This window comes from Periplaneta americana, chromosome 14, assembly GCF_040183065.1.
Source record: "Periplaneta americana isolate PAMFEO1 chromosome 14, P.americana_PAMFEO1_priV1, whole genome shotgun sequence".
Classification (NCBI taxonomy): domain Eukaryota; kingdom Metazoa; phylum Arthropoda; class Insecta; order Blattodea; family Blattidae; genus Periplaneta; species Periplaneta americana.
In genome coordinates this window covers 68,575,990-68,595,146 of record NC_091130.1, presented here as the reverse complement: position 1 = coordinate 68,595,146, position 19,157 = coordinate 68,575,990, and positions in this window count along the sequence as shown.

Here is a 19,157-nt window from a genome sequence, read left to right as displayed (position 1 = left end):
ATTTCATTTAAACATTTATAATGTTATTTATTGCAATGATGTATGTTATTCAAAGTTACGAAATCTTTCCACGCCGACCAAATGCTGCTTCGAGAATGATGAGCGAGACTCGAAGCGCACGAGAATGACGAGCCGAGACTCGAAAGGCAAATGCAGCGAACACAGCGAGCGAGAGCTGCAGTTAGTTTTGTTCATCTCTAGTAGGGATTGTCCAATGTGAATGATAAAATTGGAAGACACAAAAATTAAGTTTGAAATACAGCTAGTATACTAGTATTTGAATAACGGTTCTGTTTATCGATAACATAGGTAAAATATAATTATGTATCACACCTTAGACTGCAGTTAGAGGTAACTTAAAATCAGAATTGAAGTAGAAGTTATCTACGAAAATGTACTGTCCAATATTAATTGTAAGACACACAATAAGTAAGTTGAAAACTAGTGTAAAATGTTCCTTTTTAGCTTACTAGTATTTGAATATCTTTCTGCTTGTCGATAGGCCTAACTAAGAGAAACAAGATGTGTCGCACTTCACACTGCAGCTAGAGTTAGAAAAGTTGTTCCTCTTGAGATTCAAGAACGCTCCCAACAACTTACTTGTAGGATGAAAGACTAATGGAACGGAGAAAAATTCTCTCCGGCGCCGGGATTTGAACCCGGGTTTTCAGCTCTACGTGCTGATGCTTTATCCACTAAGCCACACCGGATACCTACCCCGGCGTCGGACAGAATCGTCTCAGTTTAAGTTCCATAGAAATCTATGACGTAGTGCAGAGGGCGGCCACTGGAGGGAACCCAAGAGTTGGAACTTAAACTGAGACGATTCTGTCCGACGCCGGGGTGGGTATCCGGTGTGGCTTAGTGGATAAAGCATCAGCACGTAGAGCTGAAAACCCAGGGTTCAAATCGCTGCGCCGCACAGTGGTCTAGAATGCAAATTTAGCGGGACATATTAATAACTTTTCAGCTACCGAACAGATTTTTATGAAATTTTACACAGTAGTTACAGGTAGCATATATGTTTTGTATGCAAGCTCTCGTTACGTTGGTATAAGGGGAACTACCCCTTATAGGGGGCGCAATTAGACAAAATTAGTAACTTTTCTCCTATTTAACAGATTTTTATGAAATTTTACACAGCAGTTACAGGTAGCATATACGTTTTGTATACAAGCTCTCGTTACGTTGGTATAAGGGGAACTACCCCTTATAGGGGGGCGAAATTAGACAAAATTAGTAACTTTTCTCCTATTTAACAGATTTTTTTTTAATTTTACAAAGCACTTACAAGAAGCATATATGTTTTGTATACAAGCTCTGATTACGTTCGTATAAGGGGAACTACCCCTTATAGGGGGCGCAATTAGACAAAATTAGTAACTTTTCTCCTATTTAACAGAGTTGTATGAAATTTTACAATGTAATTATAGGTAGCATGTATGTTTTGTATACAAGTTCTCGTTACGTTGGTATAAGGGGAACTACTCCTTATAGGGGGGCGCAATTAAACAAAATTAGTAACTTTTCTCCTATTTGATAGATTTGTATGAAATTTTACAAAACAGTTACAAGGAACATATATGTTTTGTATACAAACTCTGATTACGTTGGTATAAGGAGAACTACCCCTTATAGGGGGCACAATTAGACAAAATTAGTAACTTTTCTCCTATTTAACAGATTTGTATGAAATTTTACAAAGTAGTTACAGGTAGCATGTATGTTTTGTATACAAACTCTCATTACGTTGGTCTAAGTGTAACTACCCCTTATAGGGTGGCGCAATTAGACAAAATTAGTAACTTTTGTCTTATCTAACAGATTTTTGTGAAATTTTATGCAGTAGTTACACTTAGTACATTTGTTTTGTATACAAGTCAGTTATAGCGAAGCGCACGGCTATGGCTAGTTGGGAAATGATACAGAAACAACTTGAAGTTGGATAATTTATTATTTCTTTTTATTTCAGTAGAAGATGCACATTTAATTGGAGTTCATAAATGAATTAATATTAATATTATTATTTTATTATATCATTATTTTATTATTATTAATATTTTATTATATCATTATTTTATTATTAATATTTTATTATAACATTATTTTATTATCATTAATATTTTATTACTATTTTATTATTGTTATTATTATTATTATTATTATTATTATTATTATTATTATTATTATTATTATTATAATAAAAAGCGCATTATCTAGCGAAATATATAAGCTTGTACTTGCTATTTGGGAAAAGGAAATTGTACCAGAACAATGGAAGGAGTGCATAACTGAAGGAGGAAAAGGCTAACTGTAGTACTTTCGAGGAATATCACTTTTGTTGACGTCGTACAAAATATTGTCCAATATTCTTTTGAGAAGATTGACTCCAAAATATGTAGATAAAATTATTGCGGATCATCAGTGTGGTTTTAGGCGTAATAAATCGACTATTGATCAGATTTGTTGTATTCGGTAGATATTGGAGGAAAAAATAGCAGTATAAGGGCACGGTACATCAGTTATTCATAGATTTCAAAAGTACATCGCGGTTAAGAGAGAAGTTCTATATACTCGTAATATTCTTATTGAATTTGGTATTCCCCAGAAACTAGTCTCAGTGAAACATACAGCAGAGTCCGTATAGGCCAGTTTCTGTCTGATGCTTTTTCAATTCACTGGGGGCTAAAGCAAGGAGATGCTCTATCACCTTTACTTGTTAGCATTGCTCTAGAATATGTCATTAGAAAAGTAGGTACAGGATAACAGAGGGTTTCAAATTGAACGGGTTACATCGGCTGCTTGTTTATGCGGATGACATGAATATGTTAGGAGAAAATCCACAGACTATTAGAGGAAACACGGGAAGTTTACTTGAAACAAGTACAGAGATAGGTTTGGAAGTGAATCGCGAAAAGACAAAGTATATGATTGTCTCGTGACCAGAATATTGGCCACCGGCGTGGCTCAATCGGTTAAGGCTCTTGCCTGCCGTTCGATCCCCGCTTGGTCAGATTACCTGGTTGGGTTTATTCCGAGGTTTTCCCCAACCGTAAGGTGAATTCCAAGTAATCTATGGTGAATCCTCGACCATATCTCGCCAAACACCAACTCGCTATCACCAATTTCATCGACATTAAATAACTTCGTAGTTAAGTAACAAAATAAAAAAACAGAATATTGTACGAAATGGAAAAATAAAAATTGGAAATTCATACTTTGAAGAAGTTGAAAAATTCAAATTCTTGCAGCAACAGTGATACATATAAATGACACTCGGTAGGAAATGAAACGCAGAAGAAATATGGGAAATGCCTGTTATTATTCGGTTGAGGAGCTTTTGTCATCCAGTCTGCTCTAAAAAAGCTGGAATTTATAAAACAGTTATATTACCGGTTGTTCTGTATGGTGGTAAAACTTTTACTCTTACTTTGAGAAAGGAATAGAGGTTAAGAGTGTTTGAGGAAATATTTGGGGCTAAGAGGGATGAAGTTACAGAAGAATGGAGAAAGTTACACAACGCAGAACTGCAAGAATATTTTTCTTCACTTGACATAATTAAGAACATTAAATCCAGACGTTTGAGATGGGCAGGGCATATAGCACATAAGGGTGATTCCAGAAATGTATATAGTATGTTAGTTTGGAGACCGGAGAAAAAAAGACCTTTAGGGAGGCCGAGCCGTAGATGGGAGGATAATATTAAACTGAATTTGAGGGAGGTGGAATATGATGGTAGGGACTGGATTCCTGTTTGTGATTATAATCGTATGTATTCAATCTTTTTTAAATATTATTTATTTTTTTATTATTATTATTTTTAAGTCAATACTTATATACCGTTATGTATTTTCCTGTATGTGCTTTGATCCTGGTTGAGTGAAAGAGAAGGCCTGATGGCCTTACTTCTGCCAGGGAAGATAAAGCTATTATTATTATTATTATTATTATTATTATTATTATTATTATTATTATTATTATTTTTATTATTATTATTAAAATCATTGTAAAGATTTATTTTGAAATCCTGTGGATTGGACACCTATGGCACAAAGGCACTGATGCTAAATTAAGTTAACTATTATTTTATATTTTTGTCTTTATACTCCCCTCATTTATTAAATACCTTCATTTGTGTGCGAATAATAATGATTTCATAATGATGCCACATTCGTTTTCTCTTTATGATTTATTGCGACTGGCTGAATTCGAAGCTGAATTCATAAGTTTAGTCATTCAAGGCCTACGTACTGTAATGTTAGTGACGTCTCCGCACTAATAGAAAATGCGACCAGATATCTCGAATATCAAGCACATAAACGTCTGACGTTAAAAGCAATCCTCTGAAAAGTTTCAACGAATGAACTTCGATACAGATGGCAGATATACTAACCATTCTATCACCGAAGACAAGTGCATGCTTAGCATTTTTTTTTACCCATATATACTGAAAATACTGTGCGTTTCATATTGTCCGCAACCGCTCTTCGTAGTAAGTCATTGCTACACTGGACTCGCTACGAAAAGTGATTGTGAAGAATGTGAAACAATGTATTTCACTGTTTGTGCATTTGTATACTCACTTAATGAGATGCTGGTGGAATCGGATGCAGTCAATCAAGTATTCTTGCAAATATTCGTCGCTGGGTGAGTTGACCACGTTTGTCATAAAATTAGAGTTTTCAGTTCCCATTTCGTTAATCAGAATTTTATCCGTAGAATCGCTGGTTTCTTTTGGTGTTTGTACATTCCGTGATGAGAAGTTATGTCCATATCCTTCGCCTTGATTACCTGGATGTAATTTCATAGATCCTGGGATATAGTTGTGAACGCTATAGTGTTCTGTATCAGTGTTCTTATATGCAGGGATATTCTCAAATTTATTGCTTTGGAGAGGGGATTCAGTATGCGCGTCAGTCATTGTTTCTATTGTAGACTTATATTGTCTGTGTAGTTTGTAATTCGTGTCGTAATCTGTTGCCAGTGTACTAAGGTCCAGGTCATCTATGTCCTCGAACGCTGCACAAAGTATTTTGAATAACGTCGTGGTATGAAAAGCGAAGACCAGCATTAGCATGGCCGTTCCTGTTATGTTGCTCACGACCGTGTAAACAGCAATGAAGTGAAATACATGCATCAACTCGTAAGTAGGAGAATGGTTTACATTTTCCGGTAACCACATATCAAGTCCGAAATATCTTCCTTTGTTATCGGACAAATCTCGAGGCTCCTCGTCTGTCAAATACTCGACGTATCCTTGAACACAAGGAAGGATCCCCCAAGCTATTTTTACGATGAAACTCAAAATAAGCGAAGTTCGAACTATGAGATGAGACGTGCGTGCAGCTTCAGTGAGGATTATTTTGCTCTTTGTGCGTGAGCCGACGTTAGCCATGTGCGTGACAAAACCAGTCTCCAGTTCTTCAAATAGTCTTACTAATTCTGTCCTGTTCCATACGAAATAGAAAAATATAATCCCTGTGCTGATGCAGCAGGATACTTGGAACAGGATTGCAGTAGCAACCTCGATGTCTCCCAGCTGTAAATAGAGCTCCACTAACTGGATTCCTATCGCAGGGATGAACCAGAGAAGAGACAGCAAGGTGAATATGTCGTAGAGTATGGATTTCCAACGCTTATTGGCAACACTGGCAGGCGGTAATATTCCGGAGAGGTGAAAAACTATGAGTTGCTTTTGAAGAAAATTCACTCTTTCAGTGGATTCGAGCTCCTCGGAATGAAATTTATGAACTTTGGTTGTCTTAGTCATTGTAAACCGTCCTTCTTTCTGGTACTGTATGAAAGTGAATCTTCAACTGTATCAATTTGAAATCGATATGAAGCCTATATTCAGTTATGCTCTTATATTGCTATTTAAAAACTATATATTTTATTTATCAAGGTACTCGATCTCAGAGAGGCGTTACGAATTCAGTACGTAATGTAACGTTACACGTTAGAAGATTCCTACAAAAAGTGAGTGTTCTTTTATTCCGTATTACAGACGAAAGAAGTGGTTACTTACAGAATAATTCAAAGCATAGTGTACTAACAAACAGAAAAAAACTAAATAAAGTTAAAACAATTTTAAAACTCAGAAAAAAAGTTTTTGATGTTGTAATAAAGTGAATCAGAACATATTTAACATACAAAAGTGGTCTGGCACACATTAAATTTAATTCTCAACTATTAAAGACTTTTAAAAACCTCAGACACTAAAGAAACAAATACTTATAGACTATGATAAAGTGTCGTAAAATAAACCAATTAAAAATTACTTGAGTGATAAACACTTTGTATCTTGTAGAGCTCTCATAGCAGAAGAAAACATCATATGCAAATATTGGTAAGCTAGGTCTCTTAATGGCTTCATTGCTAGACGCGACTCCAATTAGAAACAAAATCAATCAACCAAAATTCAATTGAATTATTTAACTAAAGTTATCTTTTCATGTGCTTCAATAGTGGCCACACTTCAAGGCAGGCAACAGATATTCCTCGTGTGGAGTAAAGGGTTAGCATGTCTGACCGTGAAATGAGCGGACACCGGTTCAAATCCTGGTTGGAAAAAGTTACCTATTTGTGGTTTTTCCCGAGCTTTCCTTAGGGAATGCTGAGTAACTTTCGTCGTACACTTACCCTCTTTCTCCATCATCTCCGTTTCTTTCTCATACTTCGGGCCATCAACTAACTTGGACACCGTTGTATGGGGTCATTAGCTGTTGGTGGTAGTGCTCTGTACCGTGGGATCTTCCTTGGGGCTCATGATACTGTGGGACTGAGCTTGAGGGTCAGCGGTGACGCATACGTGGAAAGGTAAAAGAATTCTGCAGACAATAGGGGAGTTCGGGGGTGGCCCGAAAGAGAATCTTGAGCGCATAGGACCTTAGGGAATGCACATTACAATGGTCCCAGCCGAGCGCTCTACGTGCCAGGGCAGTCCTCAGCCCGTGCCACTCTCCTCTATGGGGATTAATAGATATGTCTCGTCGTCTCATTGTTAGAGTTCCAAAATTACATTGTTTCTATTTATAAGGCTCAAAATTTGGGGAGTATGTATATGTAGTTTACACATGCGGAGAGGAGGAGAAAAAAAGGAAAAGAGGGAAGATTGAGGAAAGTTGGATTCGCAGTGAAAGATCTGCCCTTCCACAGAAAACTATGAACGGATGTACGTATAACACATTACTAATGTCGAAATTCACTGCATGGTGTTGATGATTATGACGATAGGATTAATAATAATAATAATAATAATAATAATAATAATAATAATTTATTATCACTTCCTTACTAAAATTGTGACTATATAATACGTATCTTTATTACACATGATATTTAAGACAGTCAATCACATCGTGCATATTATGTTGAACACAATATCGTCGGTTCACAAACAAAACACATTAAGTAAAAAATATTACTTCTGAGACAATATAATGTAGCCTATATAATGTATGTATATAAAATTAGAATTGGAAAATTAAATGCTCATAAAGAGAAACAACTTACTAAAAAGAAACTTCAGATTCAGTTTTGTTACGAGGTTTCAAAATGTCTGTTCTTTTTAGGGGTAATATTTTTTACTTAATGTTTTTTGCTTGTAAGCCGACGATATATAATTTATTATATTAAGACTAATACACTATTTTATTAAAGTTGTAATATAAGCCTTAGCTAATGACTACAAGGTTTGTGTTTAAGCTGATAGTTTTTTATTTCTATTTTTGATTTCTTAATCTAGTTTTGTGAATAATTAAGATTGGATTAGGTTAGGTCTTTATTAGCCGTAATAATTACAAGTATCTATTTGTGGCATCGTCACTACACAAAAACATAATATCGTCGTCAACAATAATAGTAATTTTTAATCTTCCTCAACTTGGTGAGGTTGCCAAAGACATGAATGTTAAACAGTAACATTTAAGATGTGACATTAAAAATATCTTAAAAGAAGTTTGTTTACAATAAACTGAAATTTACACTAGATAATATTTTACAATAATGAAAATTTGCAGTAAAATAAAAAAAAAAACATATAAAAAATAGAATGAGAAAATTCAATTTTAATTTGAATTGAAATACAAGTGTCGCCGTATAATCTGCAGAGAACCCTTCAAAGCTATCATAGAAATTTCCTTAATTGTTGTTGTTGGGACTCCCTATTTATGACAGAATGAGACAAATTGTTTAGTTATGGTCCTTCTAGCGCCCATCATTATTCCGATGACTTCTATATCCCTGAGTTCATATGATGTTTTGTAATAAGGGATAGTTGGTACATAAATTTTACAGTATTTGCAAATACTACCACTGCAGGCTTGATGTTAACTTTTATTACTACCAAATGCGTGTATGCATTTATTTCTCATTAACTAGCCTTACGGTCAGAGATTCTGCTTACAGTTCAAGATGAGGTCCCGGTTTCGATTCCCGATGAGAACACAGAAATGTTTACTTTAAGAGAATTGTTCCTGTGTTCGTCCATGGTCTGGAAATTAGATTAAGTATAGGTTTAAGACTTCTCCTGGCGCCACATATTCATAGCCATCCTATCATAATAATCGGGGTACCGTAACTCCGCCTTCCAGGCGCCCCAATCTCAGAAGTGGGTTAGAAAAAAAGCCATCGTCAGAAGAGACCTGGTGGCACTGGTAAAAAAAATGTATATATTCTTCATTTATATGCCATCCGATTTAGTTTTTGTTGTGGTTATTTCTTGCTTATTTAATTTTTTTTTATTTGTGTAAGATTTCGATTTGCTTATTTCTTCACTTTTTTGTTTTTAATCTTAGGATCCATTTTATTTCAGTACATATATTCTACTATTTCTCCTCCTCTTCCTCATTTCTCCGTTTGCTCTTAATCTTCCTGTTTCTACTATTTAATTTTCTCTTCTTTCATTTCCTCTTGCTCTTCATTCTACTCAATGTACTCCTACCTTTCCCTATCTCATCTTTGTTTTTGATCTCCTGCTCCTTCTTCAGTTTTAATGATGAGTTTCGGCTTACAAGTTAAATTCCAGGATCATTTACTAACTGTCCTCATTTTATCAAGAATCTACATAAACATTTCCGATGCATAACATATATGTGTTCATATAATCAGTTCATAATTTGTTAATTCTCCCCTACTTGCAATGACACGAATTGTGCAGAGACAGTGTTTTCGTGCATAAAGCGTTATCATGAAATACGCTAAACTATTTTTTTCATATTCATAGCATTGACAGGCCATTCCTTGTCTAGTGAAAAATGCGCGTGAGGGGAAGAACAAAGTGAACTGGGAAGCTTACCTCTCTCGCTACGCTTCTACTTGCAGCTAGTTAGCAAACTAACCTCCACCATAAGGTTCTTACTGTGAGCTTCGAACTAACGCATTTAGTTTCACGAGATAACGAATGGCCAGTGCATGGCGTTACTATTTATTGTATTAACCGCTTTAGTAAAGTGAAGTATGCGTACACCGTGTTTACAATCTGAAAAAGAATTGTTACACGAAATATAAGAATCACAAACAGTTACGAAAAAAGTAATCTTAGTATACTAACGATTAATATTGATGATTGTAACATGATACAGTGTTACCCAAAAGGTACACAAATGGCTTTGCTAATGCAGTCACATTTTCTGTCCCTCCAAGAATGAACTTACCTTGCTCTCAGTCCTTCCTCTCTCTCCCCCTCCCACTTGATTCTAATTCAGAGATAATTCTCCATTCACAAATCTCTGTACTCAGATTCGAATTTCCTCTAAGTGTCTCTACTTGAATTTACATGTGAGAGAACTTAATCGAAACTTGAAATAATTCATGCCATATAGACCTATATCCATTGTATGGATTCTACAGGGTGATTCACGAGGATTTACCGCCACTTACAGGGTTTATTTCCGAAGAAAAATACATTTTTTCTTAGTTTTAAGGGTAAAAGAATATTACAAATAGAGATTGAACTATTCAGACGTATACTTACTTACTTACTTACTTACTTACTTACTGGCTTTCAAGGAACCCGGAGGTTCATTGCCGCCCTCACATAAGCCCGCCATTGGTTCCTATCCTGAGCAAGATTAATCCTGTCTCTATCATCATACCCCACCTCCCTCAAATCCATTTTAATATTATCCTCCCATCTACGTCTCGGCCTCCTCAAAGGTCTTTTTCCCTCCGATCTCCCAACTAACACTCTATATGCATTTCTGGATTTAATGTTCCTAATTATGTCAGGTGAAGAATACAATGCGTGCAGTTCTGCGTTGTATAACTTTCTCCATTCTCCTGCAGCTTCATCCCTCTTAGCCCCAAATATTTTCCTAAGCACCTTATTCTCAGACACCCTTAATCTCTGTTCCTCTCTGAAGGTGAGAGTCCAAGTTTCACAATCATAAAGAACAACCGGTAATATAACTGAATAATTTCAAGGGAAAAATTGTTCCTGGGCCGGGTATTGATCCCGGGACCTCTGGTTGAACGTACCAGCGCTCTACCAACTGAGCTACCCGGGAACTCCACCCGACACCGTCTCAACTTTTCCCTTTATATCCACACAACTCGCGTGGGTTGACGAAATGCCAGAGACCCACATCGAGTGCACACAATCTCTGTGTGACTTGGGTAATATAACTGTTTTATAAATTCTAACTTTCAGATTTTTTGACAGCAGACTGGATGATAAAAGCTCCTCAACCGAATAATAACAGACATTTCCCATATTTATTTTATGTTTAATTTCCTCCCGAGTATCATTTATGTTTGTTATTGTTGATCCCAGGTATTTGAATTTTTCCACCTCTTCGGAAGATAAATTTCCAATTTTTATATTTCCATTTCGTACAATATTCTGGTCACAAGACATGATCATATACTTTGTCTTTTCGGGATTTACTTCTAAACCTATCTCTTTACTTGCTTCAAGTAAAATTTCCGTGTTTTCCCTAATCGTTTGTGGATTTTCTCCTAACATATTCACGTCATCCGCATACACAAGCAGCTGATGTAACCCGTTCAATTCCAAACTCTCTCTGTTAGGTCTATCCTGGACTTTCCTAATGGCATATTCTAGAGCAAAGTTAAAAAGTAAAGGTGATAGTGCATCTCCTTGCTTTAGCCCGCAGTGAATTGGAAACGCGTCTGACAGAAATTGACCTATACGGACTCTGCTGTACGTTTCACTGAGACACATTTTAATTAATCGAACTAGTTTCTTGGAAATACCAAATTCAATAAGAATATCATATAAAACTTCGCTCTTAACCGAGTCATATGCCTTTTTTAAATCTATGAATAACTCATGCACTGTACTCATATACTCCCATTTTTTCTCCATTATCTATCGAATACAAAATATCTGATCAATAGTTGATCTATTACGCCTAAAACCACACTGACGATCCCCAATAATTTCATCTACGTATGGAGCTAATCTTCTCTGCTGTGGTCGTGCCAGAGAATCAGTCCCATTCCGAGGCTTATTTGAAGATTTCGTAACAAGCTGTTTTTACGGTGATGGGTTGTTAGCCCTTCGCCCAACCTCCAAGCTGGAGGACCACCCCACATCGGCTGTCCGCAACTGCTTATTTCTTAAATTGGCTATTGTGTTGAAGCTGAAAATGTATTGTTAATTGGTTTGTAGAGATTTTGTTTTTCAATTTTTAACTAAAATTGACATTATTCTTATGCACTTATACCAAAAATTGTTACAAATCACACGACTTTAGGAACTTGTTTCTTTATGGTTTCATTATAGATTATAATGTACAGTCTTGAAGAATTTACAAGAGTGGCGTGATTTGTAACAATTGTTGTGATAAATGCATAAGAAAAATATAATTTTGTAGTTAAAAATCGGAAAAAAAATCTGAACGAAACAACTATGGAACTCACACACATTTTTAGCTTCAGAAAACTAGCTAATTTAAAGAAATGATACTCCTGAATAGTTCATTCTTTATTTGTAATATTCTTTTACCATTAAACTAAAGAATAGTGATATTTTACAAACAGATTCAAAATAGTGTAACTCTGAAAATATTGAGATTAGGAAACATGTTTATATGACATTTTTTGCTCAGAAGATTTTGAGAAATAAGCTCCGTAAGGGACGGTAAATCCTCGTGAATCACCCTGTACGTAAGTCCAGTGTATGAAATAATTTAATGCAATTTAAATAGCGCAATCTCATCACACATTTACCGCTTGAAAATTGATATTAACAAAGTTTGTTTGAGACAGATTTTCGCGGGTATTCCCGTTTTCCTTACCAGCATTCTGCTATTTCTCTTTATTCCTTGTACAGTACAGTGTAGTTTCACCTTTGTAGAGAGAAGCTTGGGTTGTGTTAGATAATCATTATATTAAATTAATCGGTATGCTGGACTTATACATTACTTTTTCATACGTTTTACGTGTATCCTGTAACCAATGATGTTCCTGTTTGTAGTTTATTAATAGGGTATTACATTATTGAAAGTATTTAATGTGTCCCTTAATATTTTTTTTCTCGTTGCATTGATGTTTTATGATCCCAAAACTTAAGATAGCGGCATAGGCAAGCAGCTGATGTAACCCGTTCAATTCCAAACCCTCTCTGTTATCCTGGATTTTCCTAATGGCATACTCTGGAGCAGTGATCATCAACTCGTGTAGGAACGGGCGCGGGCAGTGCTTGGCTGACGCGTGCTTACTGTACCGGGCAGAGGACCGGTTTGTGATGTTGCGTTGTAGTGAACAGAGGCGGTTCTTGCCATACATTCAAACAAGAGATGTAAGGAGCAGAAAACACTTCAAAATGTAGGCCACACTGAAGAAATACAACTTACAGATACATTATACAACTCACAGTAACGAATACGACAGATACGAAGGTGAAGAGCATGCAGCATTAATTCAACAATTGAAGAAAAATGAGCTAGAAGTTGTTTAAGATAACAATAGTAGTGAATCGGCTGTGCGACTCAGTTATAAAATTTCACTTTTAATAGTAAGATATTAGAAAGCTTTTAAAGATTGAAAATTTGAAGAATGTTTAATTACAACTGAAGAACGTCTCTCAACAAGTGTAGGAGTTTGAATCTATCAGCTTGTCTCCTTCCACCGTGATGCGTCCCATCCGAGGTCTAGCCGAGAATGTTCAGGTGCAACTAGTAATTATTTGTCAGTCTTTCATTTGTTATTCTTTGGCAATAGATGAAAATACTTATGTAAGCGATAATCCCCAACTGATGATTTTTGTAAGAGGCGTTATTGAAAACCTTCAGATTAAGAAGAGCTCTTACATATTGTTCTCATAAAGGATACTGCTACTGGTTCCGATTTTTCATGTAGAGGTTGTAGAAATTATTTTGGACTTCCTTGGAATAAACTTATATCCTTGGAAACTTAGCATTGTTCACGGAGAAAAAAGAAAAGCCTGTATCATAAGTGAAAAATGAAAAAATGGATTTGTGAATTTGCCTTCTTAATGGAATTATCTGACTGCTTTAAATTGTTTTCGACAAGGTAAGAACAAGATTATTATACAGTTATATGACAGAGTGAAGGCGTTTAATATGAAACCACCTCTAATTATGGAATGTTAGCTTAACTAAAAGGATAAGTTACAGTACATTTTTCAAAATTAACAACGATATAGACCTACTAGTTTCTTAAAACTTTGGATTTCGAAGAATATAATCACACATCATGCGATCTGCGCCAGGAATTTGATTCTAGATTTAAAGACTAGGAAAATTTTCAATTTGATTTTCGATTATTATTTGTAATTGAAACTTATTGATTTACTTTACGATAGTGAATTGAAGGGCAAATATCAAAATGAAAGAAGTTATCTGACTTTTATATGAACTTTCCATGTGTTAGATTTCCCCGATTGTACAGACATGCATTTTCGGGGTCACATATCTGTGCGAACAGTAATTTTTTCTTATGATGAAGATAAACAAGCCATGTCATGGAAGCCAAGTATCGGATCACAACTTAAAATGTGCTGTCACATTATGCACTATACAAACAATAGTTCCAAACGTTGAGAAATTGCTGAGGGAAAAGAGAATTAAACAAATCTTGAAAAATCAGTGCTAATGCCAGTGTTGAGTGAACTGAATGGAGTTAATTTCTGCATTACTATTGCTAGGGTTTATATATGTTTTGTTCAACATTTTCTTTAACAGAAGCAGTTTATACATTTACGTAATTGTCATGCATTGCCCGAATAATTAACATGAAATGTGTATTACATTTCTGAAAATAATTATAAATTTATTAACTTCTAACTTTGTTGAAAATAGGCTACAATGCTTTTTTTTTTTCAAATTGCTTAAGATAGTTTATTTAGTTATTTCTATTCAGCCCATATCTTTTTCCATCAGAAAACAATCATAAACCTATGCGGTAAAGTCATATTGTGGTCCCGCCGCTGAACGTCTTACATGCTCTGTTACGACTTTCGGCTAACGAGCGGGCGAGCGGGCAAGGCTTGATGACGACACAGTGCTCTGAGTTGAGGCCCACTGCTCTAGAGCAAAGTTAAAAAGTAAAGGTGATAGTGCATCTCCTTGTTTTAGCCCATAGTGAATTGGAGAGACATCTGACAGAAAGTAATTACATATATTAGTAACATTAAAAGAGAAAAGAGATAAAAGTATGAGAAGAATCATATTTCACATTTAATGATAATGAGATGTTTGGTTGTTTAATACTGTAGATGAATTGTGAATTTATTTCTTAAGTTTGACAGCACCAGGCTGTTTCTGATAGAGAAGGAATGAATTTACAAACTTTAGCAAGTGACACTGTGAAAGATAAAGAGTATATGTAATCGTTCTTACATTAGCGAACGTCTCCAGCGAAACTTCATAGAATTTCCCAGCTGTGAAGCTCACTAGTTTCTGCGCATGTAGTAAAAACATGCGTAATATTTTCTTGAACTCAGGCGAGCGATGGTACCATTGACAGCCATAAACAGCATTCTTAAGCGCCAGACTCTAAAATAAAATTACAGACTCTTAATTGAAGTACCGTTACAGATACTAAGTGACATTTAAAGATTAAGAATACATTGGTAGCCTCTATGGTGTGCGAAATAGCACTCTGATTTACATGACTGCCCACACCCTGGCTCAAGCACAGCTACCTGGCTGAAACTCCAGGGTTATACACGTGCCTTTTTTGATCAAGTTGTTGATGAAAAATGAACAATGTCGTGAATGACACCATTAAGGGACACTGCGAATGAGTTTTGAAATATTTACAATTTTGATCTGATTTAATTCTTTAACTATTTGAGCCGTTCAGAGCAGAAGTGGTGTAAGTAAAAAATTGGTAATGAGGGTTAAAGTAAACATTCTGTAAAATACAGCGCAAGTAGCAATTAATATTTAATTTATTTAAATTATTAGTAGTCAGTGGATAGCAAGAAGGACATATTAATTGCTACTTTGCGCTGTATTTTACAGAATTTTTAGTTTAATCCTCATTACCCAATTTTGACTTACGCCACTTTTGTTCTGAACGGCCCATTTGTTAGATGTACTAAAATAAGGTGTGCGAAAATTTTCTGCTAAATCAGACTGCTACTTTCGAAGTTAATTTTATGTTAATTGTGCATATTAATGATATAATCAACATTTTCCAGGTGCGTTAAATTTAAATATAGACGGCAAGTTCATATTTTTATACATAGACCTTGATTCACGAGGAATATGTTAACGTTGAGACATATACGGTATTTGGTTAGTTTAGGCACAATAATTTTTTATGTATTTTTTTCTTCTTTATATTTTTCATTTAAATATAGTATTTGTTTTAGCTCTTAACTTTCAATATTCTTTATTAATTAATGTTAATAATATGTGCATGGACATTACAAATATTTTCATTGAATTTGGTGAGCATTGAGCATTTTGAACATATAAAATTGTAGTTTAGAGAAAAACGCAAATTCATGAAAGGGGATGAAATACAGCGTATGGATAAAGTTTATGTAAAAATCGTTTCTAGATCTCAAACAAGACGTAAGGCAAAAAAACTCTTACTATCAACTTTCTAAGTACACAAAGAACATTTTAGTACAAAAGAAAAAGCGAAAATTGACTTTTTGCCCATTTTTGTAAAATTTAGTCCTAGGTCCCTTAATGGATGCTGTCGCAAATGACACTGTCGTAATTGACGCATCTTGTGATCAATATGACACAGACCATCGCTTAAGAGAAGAGGATAAGCATGAGGAAATGATCAATGTTTACTTTACTGCTGTGACCCTATACAGCCCATTCTCTTAATAAAATCAAAAGTAAACCAGGACATCCTGAATTCATCACAATGGATTTCGAAGAAGTTGCCATTCTTTAACTGAGAGATGTATTTCCCGAGATTGAGGTCAAAGGTTACAATTGTTATTTTAACTAGTGAGTTTGGCGAAAGGCTTAACACTTGGCCCAAATTTAATCTCACAATGAAGATCTAAAGATTCGACTCCACATCTGTATGTGCACATCACTGGCATACTTACAGCACAGTCTAGTATATACAATCACGAAGCTTGAGTTTATGAGGGTACTAGGAACAATAACTGTGCAGGTACTATTTCGCATTGTCTGTGATGAGGAGATAGTAGCGATCCTAGTGGTTAACAACTATCTATGGATGCATATTTACTACGTATTGAGCTTCGTGATTGTATATACTAGACTGTGCTTACAATCTGAGAACGTAGAAAGTGGTTGATTTTATGTCATGGAATATTCACGTAACGTCGAGAAGTAAAAGAAAACTACAGAGATATTATTATGACGTGGGGCGAGAAAACGGCGGGTGACTCGTGGTCCACTGCTAGCGTGGTTTCTTGCGAGCGCCTAACTTTTCTCCGTCACTCCTACAATACATAACAGTACTAACAATATTCAACAATTTGGATTTACCATGCTCACATTCGTTGCTGAAAATGGTCCCCATTTGCCGCCATACACAACTGACATCTTCTGATAAACGAATGAACAACACTCTGAAGTTCCATATCATTGATAGCCTCGATTTCTTCTCATCTAATTTGTCTTCTGTAAGAACACTACCTACGTTTTCTGTTCGATTTTCGATTTTTCACAGAGCCCGTTTCTTTAAATCTTTTAGCGAGTCTTCTAATTGTTTTGGCAGAAGGCACAGATCTGTTTGGAAACTTTATTCGAAATTTACGTATTGTTTTCGCTCACAACTTCTGCCTTTTGGGTGTACGTATTATACTGTACATATACACACGTTCACGCAATGAGAATTTGTTGGTAGGCATTACCTAAATACACAATAATCACTAAACTTCATACACTTGAAGAATCAAGAATTTTGTAACACAACTTGTGACTACAGCGAATGCCATATGACGACTGAGGATCTACTACGCCGCACCTCTAATAGCCGGCGCATCGCAGACCGCGCAGGGAGCAGGCCGCCAGTAACCAGCCTTTTTCTCGCCTCATGTCATAATAATGTCTCTGTACTTCTGTGAATCAGTGGCTTCAAATGACAAAATACTCATCAGTCTGTGGAACTGTTACTGGAATCGCAGACTGAATACCTCCTAAGAATATCACACCCAAACATATTTATTTTAATGCAGTCTGAAAAAAGAAGCCGAATACAAAAATTTTACAAGGTAGGCATGCCATTCATTTGAAAAGGGGGGGGGAAGAGAAAAATGAAATATATTAAAAGTGACGAAGTTGTACGTAAGACTTTGCAAAATATGAAGCTGACGCACGTATCAAACACTTCCTGAAAACCATTTCACATCTGCATAAACTTGGAACATGGAAAACTTAATTTTTAATTATTATTACAAAATGCAACTTTTTAAATCGTCTACTTCTTTACTGTAAAAGGAGTGCAGCTAGTCACAAGCATTGAAATGTGAGGGAAAAGTTGCAAGTTATTCTTATAAATCTTCTACTGTCGCAAATGAAGCGGATTTTTTTTTATTGGTATAGCTACCTGCAGTTAGATAAGACAGTTGGAAATGTTACACATAACAACCACTGTCGGAGATGACACTGTCACAAATGACGCGAGTCGGACCAAGAGCCTATTTGACAGAAGTACGGAGTAATTATTTACAAATCACGAATTACAGATCTCGTAATTTCTGGAATGATATTGTATGCAAGAAAATAATATGGGCGTCATATTGATTACTAACATATGCCTTATTCATTAGCTTTTATTACCTATAATAATATAAATTAGTGTAATATGTAACTATTAGGCGATATAGGCCTATGCAATGGAGGAGGAAAGGAACTAGACATCCTACCCAATTATCTGCTGGCATAGTTGTCTCATAAGTGATGTCTTGTTGGTATCACTTGTGAGGTTCAGGTATGTCTTCGGACAGTTGACTAAACAACAGCAAGTAACATCATAATCAGTTGCATGTAAGTATTTTGTGTGTTGTATGATGATTAACACAGCTCGGAACTTGGGGACTTGTATCTTTGCACGTGGCTAAGCGACGGACTTCAATGTCAGCAAACTCCCGCTTCCAGCACGGAGGTACTGTCAGGTCTGCTATAAAAGTGGTTTCTGGCTGAAGCAATATATTGATAGTATTGTGGTAGGTTGAAACACGTACTTTTATAGCATATATATAATAAAAATAAACATCAGCAATATATAAAATTTACTGTTCTGCTCTGTACATTATATTACAGTGTATGACTACTTACATTCGAAGATTTTTGAACCCATAACTTCTTCGTCAGTGAGTTAAACATGATTTGAAACGAGAAAAACTTATTTCCACGTCACATGAAATGACGGGAGCAAACTTAAAATAAATGTTTTAACTGTCACTGTTTTGTTCGATTTTCAGCAGTTGCTAGCTGATCTCGTATCTGAGAAAGATAAGTATATTCTAAATTTTTCTCGAAAATAGTTTTCAATTTGTGTGTCACTACTAGGGCAGGTCCCTCTACGACTTGATCCATGGCTATGGACAAATTTTCTACCAATTTAAGGGACTGCAATGTCTTTCAATGAATGCCGTTTCCAGCCTTTAGTTTGTGTGTGGCACAACTTACAAAATATAAACTCTCCATTCATAGAAAATAATGTATCTCCTCCGAATTTCTCCACGAAATTCTGTACCCAAAATTTAAAAAAATGTATTTTCA